Here is a 21,007-nt window from a genome sequence, read left to right as displayed (position 1 = left end):
CCAGTCGGTTTGGCTTCCCCTAATTGTGGTGCAAGGAAATGTCCCTAGTCGGTTGCGCTGTGATTGGCTCCACCAACTTTAGTTGAATTGGCAGCATATCCTCCAAATGGGGTCCGGTGGTCTGTGTGCAGTGCTGTGAAAATTCCCAGCCAGGTTTGCATAAAATCCAGGTGGACCGAAATGAACAGTCACTATATCTGTCATGAACTACCACTTGCAGCAAAGGTCATTATGTGTCAGCCTTTGGCTGCAGGATATCTCTGGAGTCAGCCAGCTTGTTGACTTTTAAGAAGCTGAGGCGTGATTTCCTGATCATTAAAAATGAATATATCTTTCTTGGTTGTATAGTGGTATATGTATTTTTGTTTTAATGTCTTTTATGTCGTGAACTTCTCCATGTTAGTCATGGATATAGCCAACCTCTTAAGCGCCTCTCTAGTGGAGTAGCAATCATGACGGACTGAATTGCCAACTTAGTCTCATTATCTGCATTTACAATAGTCCCTGATGGACATGGATCAGTGTCAAAGGTTTCTATTGCTGTAAGTATTATGGGCTGAATTATTTCAGAGGCATGACCTACTGTGAAATTTGAAGGGGTATATGACACCACAGAATCTCTGCTGATGCAAGTGTCAATATGCTGCTTCTCTCCTTTTGTTTTTTAAAAGTGGTAGATTGCCACACTTCAACTTTTTTGCATATTTGGAGTTGTCCTTTGATCACCTAAAATAGTTTTGCGTCATTCAGTGGCCCAACTTAACTTTTTGCAAGGACCCATTGTTAATTCTATTTTAGTCATTTTAGCCAAAAACTGTAAATACCACAGTTGGATCATTTTGGATATTTATAGTGATTATGTAATTTGTTCATTTAGCAACTTAGGAAGCATCATATTGTCTGTGTGATCAGCTGCTGCTTGTTTCAATGAGAAGAAATTTATACATTTTCAAAGCTGCATTTTCCCACAGTTCTATGAATAGTCCGTTAATGTTGGGGAGAAAATAACATTTCTCCCTGTTTTTTTACTAAAGGGTGTGGGGGCTCCAATTTGCTGCAAGCAGTTGAAATTGACAGAACAAGAAGAACAATTCTGAGCAAGTTATGTCCTTGTACAGCCAGGGCCTATAATCAAGATAGTCGATTAAAAATGGTGCAAATCTGTGAACAAATTGTGGATATATATCATATGATTTACTGTTAAGGAAGTGTTTGCCTTAATTTTGCTGATTGAGTATGAAGTTGTGGTATTCAGCAAATTAAGAGATTATTGCATTAGTTTCTTGGATTGCTTAAAACTTCTCACCAGTAGTTTAGTGTGAGATTTAAATGCATGTGTGAGTGGGTCATAGAATGTGTGAGCCTCGCGCCTAATGTGCGAGATTTCACAGGTATCAGTGATTGGGCTATGAGATATAATGGGGAAAAAATTGTTGAAGTAGGGACTTGGAGGAATTTTTAACTATTAAGTCAGAACGGCCATTACAGATGTAATGTGATTTGCATGTTATAGTAAAAACAGATGAAAACTAGTCAAAGCACTTCCAATATTATTTGTGCATGCTGCTTCTACTGGCACTGATCGTTAACAGCTTATGTTAAACAGCTTGGAGACAGCAGGAGAACCAGGCACTAATATGTGGACATAATGGTAAAATATTGAAACCGCAGTAGCAGAATTTTCCATTTCCTATTTAGACTACCAGTCATAAGAACATAAGCAGGAGTAGGCCATTTGGCCCACTGAACCTGCTCTGCTATTCAATAAGATCACGGCTGATCTGATTGTGACCTTAACTCCACTCTACTGCCTGTTCCCCATAACGCTTGACTCCCTTGTAAAACAAAATTCTGTCTAATTCAGTGTAAATATACTCCAATTACCCCACCTCTGCTGCTCTTGGTGGAAGAGAATTCCAAAGACTATCCTCTGAGAGAAGAAATTCCTTGTCACCTTTAACTTAAATGGGAGATGCTTATTTTTAAACCATGTTCCCTAGTTTTGTATTCACCCACAAGGGTAAACATCCTCTCAGTGTCTACCCTGTCAAGCCCCTCAATAAGCTCATCTCTCATTCTTCTGATCGCCAATGAGTATGGTCTCAACCTTTCTTCATAAGACTGCCCTTAATTTTAGGAATCAATAGTGAACTTTCTCTGAACTTTTTTCAAAGCAAGAATATCTCTCCTAAATAAGGAGACCAAAACTGGGCACATTACTCTAGGTGTGGTCTCACCAATGCCCTGTACAGTTGTGGCAAGACTTACCTACTTTTACACTCTATCCTCCTTGCAATAAAGGGCAAATTTCAATTTATCTTCCTAATTACTTGTTGTACCTGCATGCCAACTGTCCGTGATTCAGACAGAGCACATTTATACTCTGCACCTGGACAAAAGGGAACAGGTATATCAAAGGGTGGGGCAGGGTGGCGGTGATGGCTGCACAGTGGTATTGTTACTGGAACAGTAATCCAGAGGCCTGGGGGGGGGATTCTCCTACATTGAGGCCAAGTGTTTGCGTCGTCGTGAATGCCGTCGCGTTTCACGACGGCGCAAACAGGGCCCGGGTGCGACATATGTGGGGGCCAGCACGGCGCTGGAGCGGTTCACGTCGCTCCAGCATTCTTACACGGCGCCAGATGGGCACCGCGCCAACCCGCGCATGCGCAATTGGGGCAGCCCAATCCTGCACATGCGCGGGGAACGTCTTACCCACGCCGGCCCCTCACTAACATGGACCCGGTGTTCTGGGGCCGTGCGCAGAAGAGGGAAGGGGCTAGGCCCGGGTGGGGGGGAGATGCCGGCCCGCCGATTGGTGGGCCCCGATTGCGGGCCAGACCCCAGCGGAGGCCACCCAGGTGAAGGAGCCCCCTGCCCCCCCCCCCCCCCCCCCCCACAGGCCGCCCTCCCAGCGTTGCCGCAGAGTTCCCGCCGGCAGCGACCAGGTGTGGACGGCGCCGGCGGGAACCTTTCGTGTCGTAGCGGCTGCTCGGCCCATCCAGCCGGAGAATCGGCGCTCGCTGGTTCTCCGAACGGCCCGGTGCGAATCGCGCGCCGCTGGTTTCCGGGGGATGGGAGAATCGCGTGCGTTGGCCACGATTCGCGCGGCGCCCCGGTGATTCTCCCACCCGGCGTGGGGGGGGGGGGAAGAATAGCGCCCCTGGTCGAATGCTTCGGAGACATGATTTCACATTCCACCTTAACAGCTGGTGGAGTTTATATTCAGTTAATCAATAAAGTCTGGAATAAAATTAATAATAATGAAACTATTTCATTGTTATTTCAACCCATCTGGTTCACTTAGCACCTTCAGGGGAGGAAATCTGTTGAATTTATCCAGTCTGGTCGACATGTGACTCCGGATTCCTAAAATGTAGTTGACTCTTAATTGCCCTCTTAAATGCCCCAAGCAAGCCACTTAGTGGAGGTGTTCACCACCACCTGCTCGTCTGAAGCATTGAGCTGAAGAATAGCCATTTTTATATTTGGAATATAAAAAAATTAGATTTGTCCAATTTTCTCTTTTGTGCATGAGAATGAAAAGATTGATAACTTAACTTTATATTGTATATTTATGCTTGTAAGAAAATAATAGGAACATTTCATTACTGGTATGATATTTTGAGTTTGGGCATAAGAACCAATGAGTATAGTTTTGGTATTATTGCACTCCCAAGAGTTAATTCTTGTTGAGAACTAGTTTGTTAGTTGAATGAAGACATATTACCAGAAAGGTAAGTACAGATAATTCAATTTGCCTTCCTAATTACTTGCTGTACTGTATGCTAAGTTTTGCTCTCCTACCTATCTTTATATATTCAGCATATTTGGCTATAATACCCCAAGTCACTAATATAGGCCCAAAACTTCCTCAAAATGCCAATCTCCATTGGGTTTCCACTTTGGATGAACTTACCCTTACCATTAATTCCAAAGGCCCTGTCAGGAAAATGTAACAAGGGCACAGGGAAGAAAGGAATGCCCCCTTTTTATGGAGCAGGGCGGGGTAAGAGTGGGGCAGAGGGGGTACTGGACCCGGGGTGGGGAGGGGTGTTGGGTTCATGTGTGAGCGAGGTGCCCCATGTGAAGCTGGTTCTGGGTGTTAAGGTGGTTACTCTGGAGTTAGAAGTGATGATTTAGAAGTCAGAGTAACTTTCAGGGTAAAACTGGCAGAACCATCCAAAGTTAATGATGTAAATCACTTCTGTTTGGTGGTTCCCAGTCCAGAACTCTTGTCCAAAGGAAGTTACCATTTCTGGGCAATTGCCAGGTAAACCCTTACGTGGGAACTTCCTAGATGGATTCCCCAGTGCTTCATAGGGGCACCCCGAAATGCAATATCGGGGAAACAGGAAATTATGTGCCCGAGGTTGTAAATAGTTGAGACCCCTGCACTGATCCCTGTGGCACTCCACTAGTTACAGTTTGCCAACCTGACAATGACATAATTATCCGAACACTGTTGTCTGTTAGTTAGCCAAGCCTCTTTGCCTACTAATATATCTCCCCAAACATCATGAGCTGTGACCTTCTGCGGAATCTTTTAGGCAGCACCTTTTTGAATGCCTTCTGAAATCCAAATACACTACATACTCTTGTTCCCCATTTTTCACCTTGTTTGTTATATCCTCAAAGAACTCTAATAAACTTTGTCAATCACAACTTCATTTTGACAAAGCAACGTTGATTCTGCCTGATTCTATTATGATTTTCTTAGCATCCAACCACTATCTCTTTGAGAATGGAGTCCAACATTTTCCCAAGACCGATGATACAGGCAAACTGGCCTGTAGTTTTCCTGCTTTCTGTCTCCCTCCTTTCTTGAATAGAGATGTTGGGCGCGATTCTCCAAAATGGAGACAGAGTGTTCGCGCTGTCGTGAACACTGTCGCGTTTCACGACGGCGCGAAATGGGCGTGGGCACTACCGATTCTGGCCCCCACAGGGGGCTAGCACGGTGCTGGAGCGGTTCATGCCGCTCCAGCCTCCCTTCCCAGTGCCAAATGGGTGCCGCGCCAACCCGCGCATGTGCAGTTGGGTCGCGCCAACTGGCAAATGCGCGGGGGCGTTCCTCAGCGCGCCGGCCCTGACGCAACATGGCGGGGTTCACGGGCTGGCCACGTAATAAAATAGGGCCGGGGCTGGAGAGGCTGGCCTGCCGATTGGCGGGCCCCGATCGTGGGCCAGACCCCATCAGAGGCTCCCCGGTGAAGGAGCGCTTTTCCCCGCCCCACAGACCGCCTAGTTACTATTGCAATGTAAAATGTCTCCATTTGACTTGTAGGCTCTGCGCTAGATATGAGTGCCATATCAAAGAATGTTACAGTGCAGGAGACCATTGAGCCCATTGTGTTTGTGCTGCCACTTTGAATGTATTATTCAATTAATTCTAGTCCCCTGCCTTTTTCCCATTGCCCTGTTTTGCTCAAAGTATTTATCCAATTCCCTTTCACTGCTATTAATGCATCCTTTCAAGCAGAGCATCCCAGATTTCATAACTCTCCACAAGGTCAAAGGAAAATCTCATGTTTTTTCTGTTTTTTTGCAAATCACCTTGAATCTGTGTCTTCTGGAGACCAATCTTTTCTGTCACCAGAAAGTTTCTCTTTATTTACTTTGTCAAAATGCTGCCTGATTTTTAACGCCCAATATAATGTAAGAGTAGGGCCAGTCAAGGACAGTAGCGGGAAGTTGTTCGTGGAGTCCGAGGAGATAGGAGAGGTGCTAAATGAATATTTTTCGTCAGTATTCACACAGGAAAAAGATAGTGTTGTCGAGGAGAATACTGAGATTCAGGCTACTAGTCTAGATGGGCTTGAGGTTCATAAGGAGGAAGTGTTAGCAATTCTGGAAAGTGTGAAAATAGATAAGTTCCCTGGGCCGGAAGGGATTTATCCTAGGATTCTCTGGGAAGCTAGGGAGGAGATTGCTGAGCCTTTGGCTTTGATCTTTAAGTCATCTTTGTCTACAGGAATAGTGCCAGAAGACTGGAGGATAGCAAATGTTGTCCCCTTGTTCAAGAAGGGGAGTAGAGACAACCCCGGTAACTATAGACCAGTGAGCCTTACTTCTGTTGTGGGCAAAATCTTGGAAAGATTTATAAGAGATAGGACGTATAATCATCTGGAAAGGAATAATTTGACTAGAGATAGTCAACACGGTTTTGTGAAGGGTAGGCCATGCCTCACAAACCTTATTGAGTTCTTTGAGAAGGTGACCAAACAGGTGGATGAGGGTAAAGCAGTTGATGTGGTGTATATGGATTTCAGTAAAGCGTTTGATAAGGTTCTCCACGGTGGGCTACTGCAGAAAATACGGAGGCATGGGATTCAGGGTGATTTAGCAGTTTGGATCAGAAATTGGCTAGCTGGAAGAAGACAAAGTGTGGTGGTTGATGGGAAATGTTCAGACTGGAGTCCAGTTACTAGTGGTGTACCACAAGGATCTGTTTTGGGGCCACTGCTGTTTGTCATTTTTATAAATGACCTGGAGTAGGGCGTAGAAGGATGGGTGAGTAAATTTGCAGATGACACTAAAGTCGGTGGAGTTGTGGACAGTGCGGAAGGATGTTACAAGTTACAGAGGGACATAGATAAGCTGCAGCGCTGGGCTGAGAGGTGGCAAATGGAGTTTAATACAGAAAAGTGTGAGGTGATTAATTTTGGAAGGAATAACAGGAAGACAGAGTACTGGGCTAATGGTAAGATTCTTGGCAGTGTGGATGAGCAGAGAGATCTCGGTGTCCATGTACATAGATCCCTGAAAGTTGCCACCCAGGTTGAGAGGGTTGTTAAGAAGGCATACGGTGTGTTAGCTTTTATTGGTAGAGGGATTGAGTTTCGGAGCCATGAGGTCATGTTGCAGCTGTACAAAACTCTGGTGCGGCCGCATTTGGAGTATTGCGTGCAATTCTGGTCGCCGCATTATAGGAAGGATGTGGAAGCATTGGAAAGGGTGCAGAGGAGATTTACCAGAATGTTGCCTGGTATGGAGGGAAGATCTTATGAGGAAAGGCTGAGGGACTTGAGGCTGTTTTCGTTAGAGAGAAGAAGGTTAAGAGGTGACTTAATTGAGGCATACAAGATGATCAGAGGATTGGATAGGGTGGACAGTGAGAGCCTTTTTCCTCGGATAGTGATGTCTAGCACGAGGGGACATAGCTTTCAATTGAGGGGAGATAGATATAGGACAGATGTCAGAGGTAGGTTCTTTACTCAGAGAGTAGTAAGGGCATGGAATGCACTGCCTGCAACAGTAGTGGACTCGCCAACACTAAGGGCATTCAAATAGGCATTGGATAGACATATGGATGATAAGAGAATAGTGTAGATGGGCTTTAGAGTGTTTTCACAGGACGGCGCAACATCGAGGACCGAAGGGCCTGTACTGCGCTGCAATGTTCTATGTTCCCCTTGACCTTCTCTGCTCCAAGGAGAACAACCACAACTTCTCTAGTGGCTCCATGCAACTGAAGTTCTGCATCCCTGGTATCTTAGTAAATCTCTCCTTTATAAAATGGGGTGCCCAGATTTAGCACAGTTCTCCTGTTGGAAGGCTGGTGGGGTGAAATGTGAGAACGAGGGGGAATCTATCCTTGTCCTGGGAGAGAGGGCAGGGGGCACGATGGACCGTACACTGTTGAGGGCTCTGTCAACAACTGTAGTGGGAAATCACGGTTGAGGAAGAAGGAACACATTTTCGAAGCACCATTTTTGAAGTGGCGTCACGGAACAAATGCGACGGAGGCGAAGGAGCTGAGGGAAAGGGATGGAGTCCTTACAGGGTGTAGGGTGCGAAGAACTGTAGTCCAGATAGCTGTGGGAGTCAGTGGGCTTGTAGTGGATATTAGTGGATAGTCTATTGCTGGAAATGGAGACAAAGATCAAGGAAGGGAAGGGAAGTGTCTGAGATAGATCAGGTGAAAGTGATGGAGGAGTGGAATCTGGAAGCGAAGTTGATGAATTTTTCCAGGTCCTGCTGAGAGCATGAAGTGGCACCAAAATAGTCATCAATGTACCAGTAACGGAGTTGTGGGAGGGGACCCGGGTAGGCCTGGAACAAGGAATGTTCCACATACCCCATAAAAAGGCAAGTGTAGCTAGGACCCATGCAGATACCCATTGCTACACCTTTGATTTAGAGAAAATGGGATGAGTTAAAGGAGAAATTGTTGAGAGATAGAACGAGTTCAGCCAGGCAGAGGAGAGCGGTGGTGGGTGGAAATTGTCCAGGCCTCTTATCGAGAAAGAAGAGAAGAGCTCTCGGGTCATTCTGGTGTGGGATGGAGGTGTAAAGAGATTGCACATCCATGATGAATAGGATGCGGTTAGGGCCCACGAACTGGAAGCTGTCAATATGATGCAGGATGTAGGTAGGGAGGGAATGGACCAGAGGAGTGAGGATGGAGTGAAGATAAGAGGAAATAGGCAGGAGCATGCTGACTACCACCGTAGTGGTAGTTTGGCTGACCACCAAACACATCTTCCCTTCACTCCCTCTGCCAGCATTCCGCAGAGACGTTCCCTCTGGGATAATCTAGTCCACTCCTCCACCCCATCCAACTCCTCTCCCATCACCCATAGAACCTTCCCATGCAATCGCAGAGAGTGTAACACCTGCCCCTTTACTTCTTCCATGCTTAACATCCCAGATTAAGCAGTGTTTAACTTGCACCTCTTTCAATCTGGTCTATTGCATTCGCTGCTCCCAATGTGATCTCCTCTATATTGGAGAGACCAAACGCAGACTGGGTGATCGCTTTGCTGCGCACCTTCGGTCTGTGCCCATTCGGGACCCTGACCTTCCCGGTGCTTGCCATTTTAACACAAGACTCTGCTCCCATGCCCACATGTCTGTCCTTGGCTTGCTGCAATGTTCCAGTGAAGCTCAACACAAACTGGAGGAACAACATCTCATCTTCCGGTTAGACACACTACAGCCTTCTGGTCTCAACATCGAATTCAACAACTTCTGATGATTAGCTCTACCCCATCTTGACCCATTTGTTTTCATCCCATTTCATTTTAACTGTCTTTTACCATTTCTTTCTCTCTTGTCTTTCTTTATATATATTTAACCCTCCCTCCCCATCTTATCCACCTTTCCTTACCCTTTCTCCCATTTGCTTCCCCCTTCCCCTCCTTCCATATCTACATCTGTCACAGTTTACCCTCTGATGTTAGTTTCTCTGCTGTTTGGCCTTTCACACCTTTTGTTCTCTCTGGGTTGCCATTAGCACTCTTTCCCCATGGTTTCTATGGTTATTAGCACCCCGTTTCCCTGGGTTTCTGTGGCCATGACTCATCTTTCATTCTCACTCCACAGTGAGAAATATTTCCCACTTTCTCTGTCTTATGGCTTTGACAAAGGGTCATCTGGACTCAAAAGGTTGGCTCTTTTCTCTCCCTGCAGATGCTGCCAGACCTGCTGAGATTTTCCAGCATTTTCTCTTTGGGTTCTCAACTTGCCCGACTAGTTTCAAAGATTTGTGTATGAACACCCTCAAATCTCCGTGTCCCTTCACCCTCTCTAAATTGTACCATTTAGTTTATACTGTCTGTCTTCATTCCTCCTACCAAACTACAATCCTTAACATTTTTGTGGACATTTCACCTCTTCATTCACCTGAGGAAGGAGCAGCGCTCCGAAAGCTAGTGACATCGAAACAAACCTGTTGGACTTTAACCTGGTGTTGTAAGACTTCGTACTTAACATTTTTGGTAGTGTGGCCCCTTTAAGGAAGTGGGCTCCACAGTCCACATGACTAGTGCGTGGCCAATCACATGGGAGCATGCAAACCCAGGCCAATGGGGCATTTGCAGGTAATGTGGACCTGGGAGCTGAAGTGGAAAGACCTGTTGTATAGTGTTCTGTGCCTGCTAACACACTGCCTTTGCCTTTCATCAATAAACACCTTTGTTTTCTACTGGAAGCCTCCAATGTTTGTCTCGAGCCACCACAACACCCTTCCTGGCAGGAGAGGATTACTTATAATATTTCTTTGCTTCATTAGCATATTTGTTACTCATATGGATGTACACTGAGTTCTCAGCCACTTGTTCTGTAACTTTATAGTCAGTTTGCAAATTACTTTCTGAGTTTAAAGTTCAACTATTGGTTAAACTGAAGCAGCTCGTTTTACATTCTGCCCAGATTTTGTTCCCGCAAATGAAAATCAGGCAAGCTGTAAAACGTGCTGACGATTTGATTGTCACTTGTTCTCGGCTACTGCCAAAGATCAATTTTACCTCCATGTGTCCATTGATATTAAAGCTTTTTTTCCATTTCCTCATAAGGTACACTAATTCATAAGGCACAAAATTGCAAATTAAAATCTAGCCAGGTTCATGAATGGAAAATTCCAAGTGGTTGTGGCTCCCAATATTCTGCTTTCCTCTGAGGCCGAGTAAAAGCAAATTATAGCGAATGCTGGAAATATGAAATAAAAACAGAAAAAGCTGGAAAAACTCAGCGGTTCTGGCAACATTTGTGGAAAGTGAAACAGTGCTAATGTGACGAGTCCGTTTGACGCCTCGTCAGAGCTGAAGACATAAGACCATAAGACATAGGAGTGGAAGTAAGGCCATTCGGCCCATCGAGTCCACTCCGCCATTCAATCATGGCTGATTTCAACTCCATTTACCCGCTCTCTCTCCATAGCCCTTAATTCCTCGAGAAATCAAGAATTTATCAACTTCTGTCTTAAAGACACTCAATGTCCCGGCCTCCACCGCCCTCTGTGGCAATGAATTCCACAGACCCACCACTCTCTGGCTGAAGAAATTTCTCCTCATCTCTGTTCTAAAGTGACTCCCTTTTATTCTAAGGCTGTACCCCTGGGTCCTAGTCTCCCCTGCTAATGGAAACAACTTCCCTACATCCACCCTATCTAAGCCATTCATTATCTTGTAAGTTTCTATTAGATCTCCCCTCAACCTCCTAAACTCCAATGAATATAATCCCAGGATCCTCAGACGTTCATCGTATGTTAGGCCTACCATTCCTAGGATCATCCGTGTGAATCTCCGCTGGACCCGCTCCAGTGCCAGTATGTCCTTCCTGAGGTGTGGGGCCCAAAATTGCTCACAGTATTCTAAATGGGGCCTAACTAATGCTTTATAAAGCTTCAGAAGTACATCCCTGCTTTTATATTCCAAGCCTCTTGAGATGAATGACAACATTGCATTTGCTTTCTTAATTACGGACTCAACCTGCAAGTTTACCTTTAGAGAATCCTGGACTAGGACTCCCAAGTCCCTTTGCACTTCAGCATTATGAATTTTGTCACCGTTTAGAAAATAGTCCATGCCTCTATTCTTTTTTCCAAAGTGCAAGACCTCGCACTTGCCCACGTTGAATTTCATCAGCCATTTCTTGGACCACTCTCCTAAACTGTCTAAATCTTTCTGCAGCCTCCCCACCTCCTCCATACTACCTGCCCCTCCACCTATCTTTGTATCATCGGCAAACTTAGCCAGAATGCCCCCAGTCCCGTCATCTAGATCGTTAATATATAAAGAGAACAGCTGTGGCCCCAACACTGAACCCTGCGGGACACCACTCGTCACCGGTTGCCATTCCGAAAAAGAACCTTTTATCCCAACTCTCATCCTTCTGCCTGACAGCCAATCGTCAATCCATGTTAGTACCTTGCCTCGAATACCATTTTACTCAGCAGTAAAATGCTGCTTATTTTACTCAGCAGTCTCCCGTGAGGCACCTTATCAAAGGCCTTTGGAAGTCAAGATAGATAACATCCATTGGCTCTCCTTGGTCTAACCTATTTGTTATCTCTTCAAAGAACTCTTAACAGGTTTGTCAGGCATGACCTCCCCTTACTAAATCCATGCTGACTTGTCCTAATCTGACCCTGCACTTCCAAGAATTTAGAAATCTCATCCTTAACAATGGATTCTAGAATCTTGCCAACAACCGAGGTTAGGCTAATTGGCCTATAATTCTCCATCTTTTTCCTTGTTCCCTTCTTGAACAGGGGGGTTACAACAGCGATTTTCCAATCCTCTGGGACTTTCCCGGACTCCAGTGACTTTTGAAAGATCATAACTAACGCCTCCACATGTAGAAATGTGATGAGTTTTACATTGTTGAAGAGAGGGGGTGGAGCAAAATAGAAGGTGGGGTTTAGGTGGGAGCTCTGTAGAGATTTGACAAAAATGTCATGGACAGAAAACAAAGAGTGTGGTAGTAATAGTGTTCAAGACTTAAACAGGAGCTAATAGTGACCTAAAGGTCAGTTAGCAGAACCTGTTAATAGCAGAACAAGGGGCAGAACTCCTTGAAAGCAAAATATAAGAACAATTTACAGACTGACCCTGTGCAGGGAGAGGGTTGGAGGGAAAATTTATCAAAATGGGGGATATAGTTCATGGTCTAAAGTTGTTGATCTCAATATTAAGTTCAGAAGGCAGAAATGTCTAATTGGAAGATGAGGTGCTGTTCCTCCAGTTTGCGTTGAGCTTCACTGGAACATTGTAGCAGGCTGAGGGCAGTAATATGAGCATGAGATCAAGATAGTGAATTGAAATTGCAAGCAGCAGGAAGGTCAGGGTCATGCTTGCAGACTGAGCAAAGGTGTTCCGCAAAGCTGTCACCCAGTCTGCGTTTGGTCTCCCCAGTGGAGAGGAGACCGGATTATGAGCAGCAAATGCAGTATACTGAATTGAAAAAAATGCAAGTGAATTGCTGCTTCACCTTAAAGGAGTGCTTAGGGCCTTTGACGGTGAGGAGGTAAAGGGGCAGGTCTTTCCCCTCCTGTAATTGCACGGGAAGGTGCCGTGGGTAGGTGATGAGGTTTTGGGGTGATAGAGGAGTGGACCAGCATGTCACAGGGGGACTGATGCTAGAGTTGGCAGAAATGGCAAAGGATGATCCATTGAATGTGGAGGCTGGTGGGGTTAAAAATGAAGACAATCTTTATTAATGTCACAAGTAGGCTTATATTAACACCGCAATTACGTTACTGTGAAAATCCCTGGTTGCCGCGCTCCGGCGACTGTTCGGATACACTGATTGAGAATTCAGAATGTCCAATTCACCTAACAGCACCTCTTTTGGAACTTGTGGGGAGGAAATCAGAGCATCCGGAGGGAACCCACGCAGACGAGGGGAGAATGAGCAGACTCCTCACAGACAGTGGCCCAAGCCGGGAATGGAACCTAGGTCCCTGGTGCTGTGAAGCAATTGTGCTAACCACTGTGCTATCGTGCCACCCAAAGATAACCCTATCTGGGAGGAAAGGGAAGGGGTGAGGACAGAAAAGCAGGAGATGGGTTGGACACGGTTGAGGGCCAAGGGTAGGGGAACCTCAGTTTAGGAAAAAGGAAGATATGTCAGAAGGGCTGTTTAGGAAAAGAAATGGCGAAACTGGGATGGAGACCTTTCATGGTGCAGGATGTGAGGATGTGTAGTTGAGGTAGCTGTGGGAGTCGGTGGGCTTGTAATGAATACTGGTAGAAAGTTTATCACCAGAAATGAAGACCGAGAAATGAAGAAAGAGAAGGGAAGCATCAGATTTGAACCATGTGATAGTGAGAGAAGGGTGTAAAATGGAAGTAAAATTGATCATTTTCCCAGGCGCAGGCAAGAGCATGAAGCGGCACCGATCAAGTCATTGATGTATTGGAAAAGAGTTATGGAAGTAGGACTGAAATAAGGAATGTTCCACATACCTCGCAAAAAGAAAGACATAACTGGCTTCCAGTGGAAACCCGTAGCCACAACCTTTATGTGGAGGAAGTGAGATAAGTTGAAGGAAAAATTGTTCAAACAAGTTCAGCCAGGTGGAGGAGGATAGTGGTGGATGGAGAATGTTTGGGACTCCATTCAAGGAAGAAGCGTAGGGTCCTCAGACCATCTGGGGGTTTGGTGCCCACCTGCCCTCATGGCGTATTTGATTTTCTTTTTCCATAACCTGTATTGCCCCTATTCTATCTCTTTCCCAAACTGCTGTAACACCTCACCCTAAAGTTCCCTGAAGATGATAATGCTCAGTTGATACTTTAAATGGCTTTATGCCTAGATTTATACAGATTATTTAGCTCTGTGTGTTCCTTTTGAGTTATTTGGAAGCATTGGCCTTTAGCTCTTCAAAAGCATTGAACGCATTGCATTCAACATTCTTTTTTGCACCTTGAAGGCTGCTTCTTCCTTGGTGTTGCTTTAAGGACATGGTTGAAACTATTTGGCACTACAAAGCTAAACCGTCTAAACTATGACTGCCCAGACTGAAGTTCTGCTATCTGATTCAAGGATCTAGAAGAGGACTTTGCTGTTTGTGATATCCCAAGAGTATGTTACACAGCACATACTGTACTGCTTGTTGACTGTTTAAAAGGAACATTCTATGGACGATTTACAGAAATCCTTTCATGAGCTGTACCAGTGATTTTAGCTTTTTAAATAAAGTAACCAATTAATTAGCGGTATTGCATATTTTAAATGGTCATTTCATATGGCAAGGCAGTTTTTGCAACTATTGGTCTGTGTTGACTTTTCAATTTAAGGAACTTTATAATTATGAATGTAATAATTTGAGTGATAAATAAAGTATTTAATCCTATAAATATATTATGATTTAGATTTTGATTATGAGACTAACCAAGCAAATAAAATTAGTCAAGTGGACAGAATATTTACACACTTCAAACCATTGTCCAAAATGTTGGACAAGTAAATTGAAATGTATCGTTACATATGACAATGTCATTTCTAGTACCCAATGAACTGCTATACAATCTGCAGTTTTCTAGCATTTAATTGTTAAGAGTTTGGAACAGTATTAACTAATTTTCTTCTGCCTAATAGAAACAGAATTATATAAGTCAAATGTGTATTATACCATGCTTATTGAGTGGAGAGGACAGAGTCTATTTGGCAGAGGCAAGATGAACACAAGGCTCTAAATGAAAATTGTTGTAAGGGTTTGTTCAGTAGGTCCCAAAGAGGTTCTAAGGCTTGTTAGGTTGAACATTAATGTTTATTGTAACACTTAACTATTTACATATGTACAAAGTATAGCCCATACTATGAGCTAACTCCATGCTTACTTATACGCAGGTCTCTGCATATTCTTGGACTGAGCTGAGTCCTTTATCATGTTTACCCCATCATCACACTTGAGGGCACGTGCTATTCCCCTGTCCCTCGTTAATCCGTGCTAAGCCAAACCAAAAGCTTTGGGGATTTGGAGTTTTAATTGTAATATTCTGTGTTTCTGGCACTTGGTTTCCTATCTGATTCACTTTTCTGCACTCCTTGGAATTGAACTTTTCCTTACCTACAACCAGTCTGCTTTGTCTAGACACCATAGGCTTGTCCTGTTCCTTCCGGAGGGAGTGTTTACTCCATTCCTTCATGATATGATGACTGTCATTTTTTATTCCATTGGGTCTGCCAAGACCTTTCTGGGAGTTAATGGTGTATCTCCATTTTGTTTGAATGTTCCTCATCCAGGAGCTCAGCCTGCAGTTTGGCTTTCATCGCCACACTGAGGTGTGCTCTGGTGAGTTGATAGTCATTACTCTCCTGCTCCAGCATCGCCTTGCTGCAGTGCATTTCTGCTGGAAATTGCAGTTTTGTTGCTGAGGTGTTCCCCGGTTGCAAAACGGCAAACTTTGGAGCCTGAGGTTGGGGCTCATTGTTCTGGTGCTAGTCATTCTTATGTGTGTCTTCCGCTCAAAGTGTGATGCTACTTATCTGAACATTTGGCTGGTCTGACCAAAGAGGAACTTCTGCCTCCTGCAGAGGAGTTGGACAAATTGGCTTTGCAAAGATTGAAGATAATTCAGAGCTGAACTATCAGCCGAGAGTCTGTTCACTGGTGGGCCTCTCGGGAACTTCGGTGTAGTTGCTGATGGAGGTAGTTTTCCCGTCTCTGCCATTTTGAAGAAGTTAAGGGTAACACCGGCTTCTCTGCTGCAGGGAGAAAAGGATTGTTTTCATGACATACAAAATTTCAAAGATTTGCTTGTTGCTATACTAGAGTAGTTCTAGGTCAGCAGTCAGATTCCTGCAGGGCCATATAATGGTGTCTGTCATTCATAGTCAGAGGTCTTTCAGCTTTGATTCCTTATCTGAGCAGACCATCACACCAGCTCCCATGTCAATTTGAAATTGGTGAGATGATCATTTTCCAGACAAGTCAACATTCCAAGAAGCACGTTTGAACTTCTTCCTGTTGTGGTACCTCAATCTTGTGGTCTTGTTTTGCATCTCGATTTGCACAGCTTTCTAAAGTGTCCCAGTCGGTTGCAGTTGAGATACTGCACAGAGGTTGCTGGACGTTGCTCTCACCTGTGAGGTGTTTTGGCTCCACAGCCCAGAGCACTGACATTTCCTCACACCATCAAGTGATCTGTTTGGGTATTATCTTCCTTGGCCCAGAGTCTCCCTTCCCTTTTGTTGCTGCATGAGCTGGACAGTTGGGGTTGCTCTATACCACGGCTTAACCTCACAATGTAAAATGGACTGATGGTGCCTGGCTACTTGGATGGCCTTTTTCTAGAGTCCGATCTTCTTTTGCCTGTAGTATCAGCCAGGCCACTCCGGCTACTCTTTGGTCATGTATGAGCTCTGACTGTCTGAAGGTCGCCATATTCACAGCCTTCAACCAATCTGTATAATATATTTATGAAAGAGTCAGCAGGTTCTCCATGCTGTTGGGCCCGCTTGTTGAACTTTGCTCGCTGTAAAATTGTATTTTACTTCTTAAATTAAAGTAGGCATTGAAGAATTTCTGAACACCTCTAATTTATTTCTTGCCTCGCAACTATGTCATTGGTTTTCAAACCTACTGAGTATGGTAGTGTATTCACTTGTTCAGCCTCTGTATTCATACCTAACTGTGAAGCCATCATGTATCTTAATCTTTTTCGCCAAAACCCCCAATTCTGCACCTGGTTTGGCCCTTGTATCAGGCCAAGTTGATCAGGTAGGGTTGATTTATTATCCATGGTTGCTTTTACAGATCGGGAGTACAGCTTAAAATGCTGTTTCCCTTTTAAAGGTGGCGCTGCAGTATCTGTTTTTTTTCATGCTTCCTGCATGTGTTGGGTTTAGATCGACTAACACAGTGATTGATTTTCAAAGGGATCGATTTTTTTGAAGCAAGTTTTTATTTTAAAGGTTTGGGCCAGATGGAATGTTTTCGGAGTGCGGGAAACCAATTGAAAGACGACTCTCTGGCTGCCATTTTAAAACTTCTGGCTTATTTTCAGTGGAGCTTGGCGGCCGTATGGTCTGGCACCATCTCTGAACCCGGGCTGGCCGCTGTGATTAACAAAACAACTGCTTTGACTGATTAATGACCTGAAGGCGTCTAAAGGCTTACTCAGCCTTCAAACTGAATTTTTCAATGGATTTTTCTTTTGCCTTTCAGCCTCCACGTCTGTATTCAAACTTCTTAGGTGATTTTTAGCTTCTGTCTTTGGTCCGTCGCTTCTCGGCCTTTTGGCTAAGATCAAGTGTAGTGTAGATTGAGCCTTTGGACTCAGATCTGGTATGTCTCTCTTGTGGGGACCATGAATTGGATTCAATTCAAATTGGTTTTTGGAGCAGGCGAGGAGCTGGATTAGGGGCTCGCCCCTGACCCACACTCTGAGCCCTGGCTTTGTAACTCAGAAAAAGTTTTTTTTTTTTTTAAATGTCTTCGGTCCAGGTGTAGTTCAGTCAGGTCAGGATGCATGCTGTTCCTTTAGTTCTTTCAGACTCTGGGATCCTTCACCAGATTCTTTGGTTCTGGGTTCGTTCATGAGCTGCCACCATGTTGTAAGGGTTTGTTCCGTTGGTCTCACAAAGAGGTTCAAGGCTTGTAAGGTTGAACATTAATGTTTATTGGTAACATATAATTATTTACGTATGTACAAAGTATAACTCAAACCATGAGCTAACTCCATGCTTACTTCTACACAGGTCTCTGCATACTCTTAGACTGACCTGGGTCCCTTGTCATGTGACCCTTTACTGTGGGCGGTACTGTTCTCCAGTCCCACATTAACCCATGCTATGCAAACACCCTTATACTACAAAGATGGGAGACTACCTGATTCGGAAATAATTTGGGAGCGGAAGTTATCAGAGATCACCAGGTTATGGAAAATATGAAAGCAAGCCTGGAACAAGAGGCCAATCAGCAGCAGAGAGACAGGTGAGATTGACCAAATATGGGATTCTGAGTAAACCCAGAAACAGTAAGTGACTAGAACTAATTTATGATTACCATCAAGAGCAGAGGCAGGAAAAGAGAGCAAAGTAAAATATATTTTTGATGTTAGCATGACATAATTCTGAGTAGTATGTTGGGCAGCTTTGGAGGGCAGAATCTCTTTTCCTTGCTCCCCTCACCTTAGAAAACATGTAGTGCTGTGATTCACTAGTTCATTTGTAAGATACTTCAGATGTTTTAAGGTTTGTTTTTCTGACATTTTTAAATTAAAATTTGTGCTCAACAAGGTGAGGGATTTTATTGCTAGGTAATCAAAAACTTCTGTTTCAGGTACTGTCAAGTCGGATGGAGCAAAATGAAATGCAAGCGAAGGACCCCTTTAACAGTCCCAACAATATGTATTTGTTTAAGCTTTGTAGCAGCAGTCCTTTCTGGAGCTATTATTATGACACCCTGGGCCATGGTGCGGTCAATTTCAGTGCACTTCATCTGTAATCGTAACACAGTTGAAATTAACTTTTATTTGAAAATACCCAAGATCTTGGGCTGCCCAATAACTACCTCCCAATTTTGTAAACTTAAACAGAATTAACTTTTTGTTATTACAGTAACTATAATTAAATAGGCAACAAATACAACTGGTTAACTACTATCTAATCTCTAACCGCCCCGCCCCCCCCTTAACTCGCTCTACCCTCCATAGATGCACACATGCAGACAGACAAACACAGAGGGGAAAGAGGAGTGTAAAATAAAGATAAAAGTAAAGTATAAAGAGTCTTTGTTTCAGATGGACGACTTCTTCAGTCAAGGATTTCAGATGGATGTTATCTTTTCTTTCAGATTGTAATGGTTTTCACTGTAGACTCACAGAATTATCAGGCAGCCAGCATTCGAGACAGAGAGAGCTGCTTTCAGGGTTTAGAAGTATCTGCCTTCAGATAGTAGGCAGCAGAGAGAGAGCTGCTTCCACCTTGAGGGTCCAGTCAGTGACTTCTCCTGGACACTCATCAAAAATCTCCACCTGACAAGAACCAATCGCTGTTGGTAGCTGGTCAGAATATTGCCCCTGGCCAATCCATTGGCCACCAGGCAACCAGTCGAAATAAATCCCTCCAGTCTCTAGGGTGCCATAAAGTCAGGGAATTCTGCCCACATTACCAAACATTTTAACACAGTGTACTATTTTGACACTGAGTTCCTTACTTCTTCTGCTCAACTTAAAAGTCTGTCTGCATTAACGATTCATGGCAAAAACGATAAAGACAAAATAAAAGAAATAGAATATAAGGCAATCAGCAGGAAGGGACCTTATGCTGTGATGACTTTCCATTTCTCAGCTGTTTGGTGTAATTTCCATAAATACACCAATTACTGTTGATGTAGGAGTAATTTTGTGCTTTTGAGCCCATAACCACTAGAAACTGGACCCAAAGCATGTTGATGAAGAAATCTATCATTCCATTCGTCAGAGCTGGATTGCCACTGACTGTACCCTTCAGTTTCGATCCCTGGGCCTCTTGCTTTAATTATTGCAATAAGTCCTTGTTTACTAACATCACTGATCAGATTTGTCCTGTTAGAATTCTGGCTTCAACATATGGTGAAGGCAATCCAAGACCTTATTATGATAGCATCCATAATATACTGGAACACCTATTACAAATAGTTCTGATGTCTGCAATGATGCCCGAGAAATATGCCAAGTAACATTGCTGTCCGAGAACACCTGGCAACTCATTTCATGTTGCCTCAGCACTTGTGGGGCTGAGCTTTTGCAGAAGTACTTTAATGAACAATGGGACAATGTTAAACAATGATGCTTTCAGCATCTGACTATTTGGATTATTGTATTGTACCTACTTCCAGTGTGGCTGACTGCTTAACCAACAGCGTAAGATATTTGTGCTTTGATTTTCCTAGGATCCTAAGTGTGGACTAATGAGGAAGGGAGACTAAAAGATTGGAGGGCGGGGGGCAGGAACTAGTGGCTACATTAAATTTTAGAACCAAGGAAACATCTGTGAGACCAAACCTTAACATGTTGATCCATAAGTTTTGAAGTTCAGGGGAATTGTGTGCGAAATCATCTAGGATCTCATGTTTGTGTTATTGGCTTTTTTTTCTAAATTAAGGGTCAATTTAACATGGCCAATCCATCTAACCTGCACATCTTTGAGTTGTGGGGGTGAGATTCACGCAGACACGGGGAGAATGTGCAAACTCCACACGGACAGTGACCCAGGTCCTCGGCGCCCTGAGGCAGCAGTGAGTGTGTTATTGGCTTTTTACCTTTTAACCACTTTCAATGGTGTGGGACGTTCTTGTGCATCAGAGGAGAGCTGCACTTTGCTCACCCCACTTATGGTCTTCAAAAGGTCCACAAATTCACCCTGTCCTGGACGTGCAAAATTAAAGAAGTTTCTCAGCAGGAACGATTCGAGATGATAATTTATTAGTTGGTCCCCTCAGCAGTAAAATTCTTTGATGCTGAGAAAGCCATTTGGCTCTTTCACTAAAATTTCTCAGTGAGCAAAGCACCTTCAATGTTACAGAGAATGTTCATCGGTCTTTTGGTGTGTTTGTGAATGTATATTATTTGCAGCCCTCGCTTACTCTCGAGAGGATTACCTTGTGATGGATCCTTTTTAAACAAATACTCTGGAAGCAGGTTTGAAGTACATTTCTCATCAACTCTGAGAAATCTCATGTTCCAGGTGTATGCTGCAGTTATCTCTGTGATGAATTGTTTTACTACCAATTAGTTTTATTGCTTAAAGGTGGGGAATTAGCTGATGTCAGCTGTGGGCTTAAAAATTGTAC

At 44.0% G+C, this 21,007-nt stretch overlaps 1 protein-coding gene and 1 non-coding gene across 7 annotated transcripts in view; both read left to right on the top strand.

The window, feature by feature from the left end:
• The window catches only part of LOC140427991 (zinc finger and BTB domain-containing protein 20-like), a 502,007-nt gene that overhangs the window by 57,227 nt on the left and 423,773 nt on the right, over positions 1–21,007 (top strand). For all 6 annotated transcript variants that reach the window (XM_072513922.1, XM_072513927.1, XM_072513920.1 and 3 more), the window contains one exon: positions 17,932–18,166. The gene's annotated coding sequence lies outside the window, so the exon portion shown is untranslated. The remainder of the gene's footprint in view (positions 1–17,931; positions 18,167–21,007) is intronic.
• Positions 17,454–17,648, top strand: LOC140428983 (U2 spliceosomal RNA). Its single transcript, XR_011948968.1, has one exon. It is a non-coding gene; the product is annotated as a U2 spliceosomal RNA (small nuclear RNA).

Source organism: Scyliorhinus torazame, chromosome 8, assembly GCF_047496885.1.
Source record: "Scyliorhinus torazame isolate Kashiwa2021f chromosome 8, sScyTor2.1, whole genome shotgun sequence".
NCBI classification, from domain to species: domain Eukaryota; kingdom Metazoa; phylum Chordata; class Chondrichthyes; order Carcharhiniformes; family Scyliorhinidae; genus Scyliorhinus; species Scyliorhinus torazame.
This window is presented reverse-complemented; position numbering and strand designations above follow the sequence as displayed.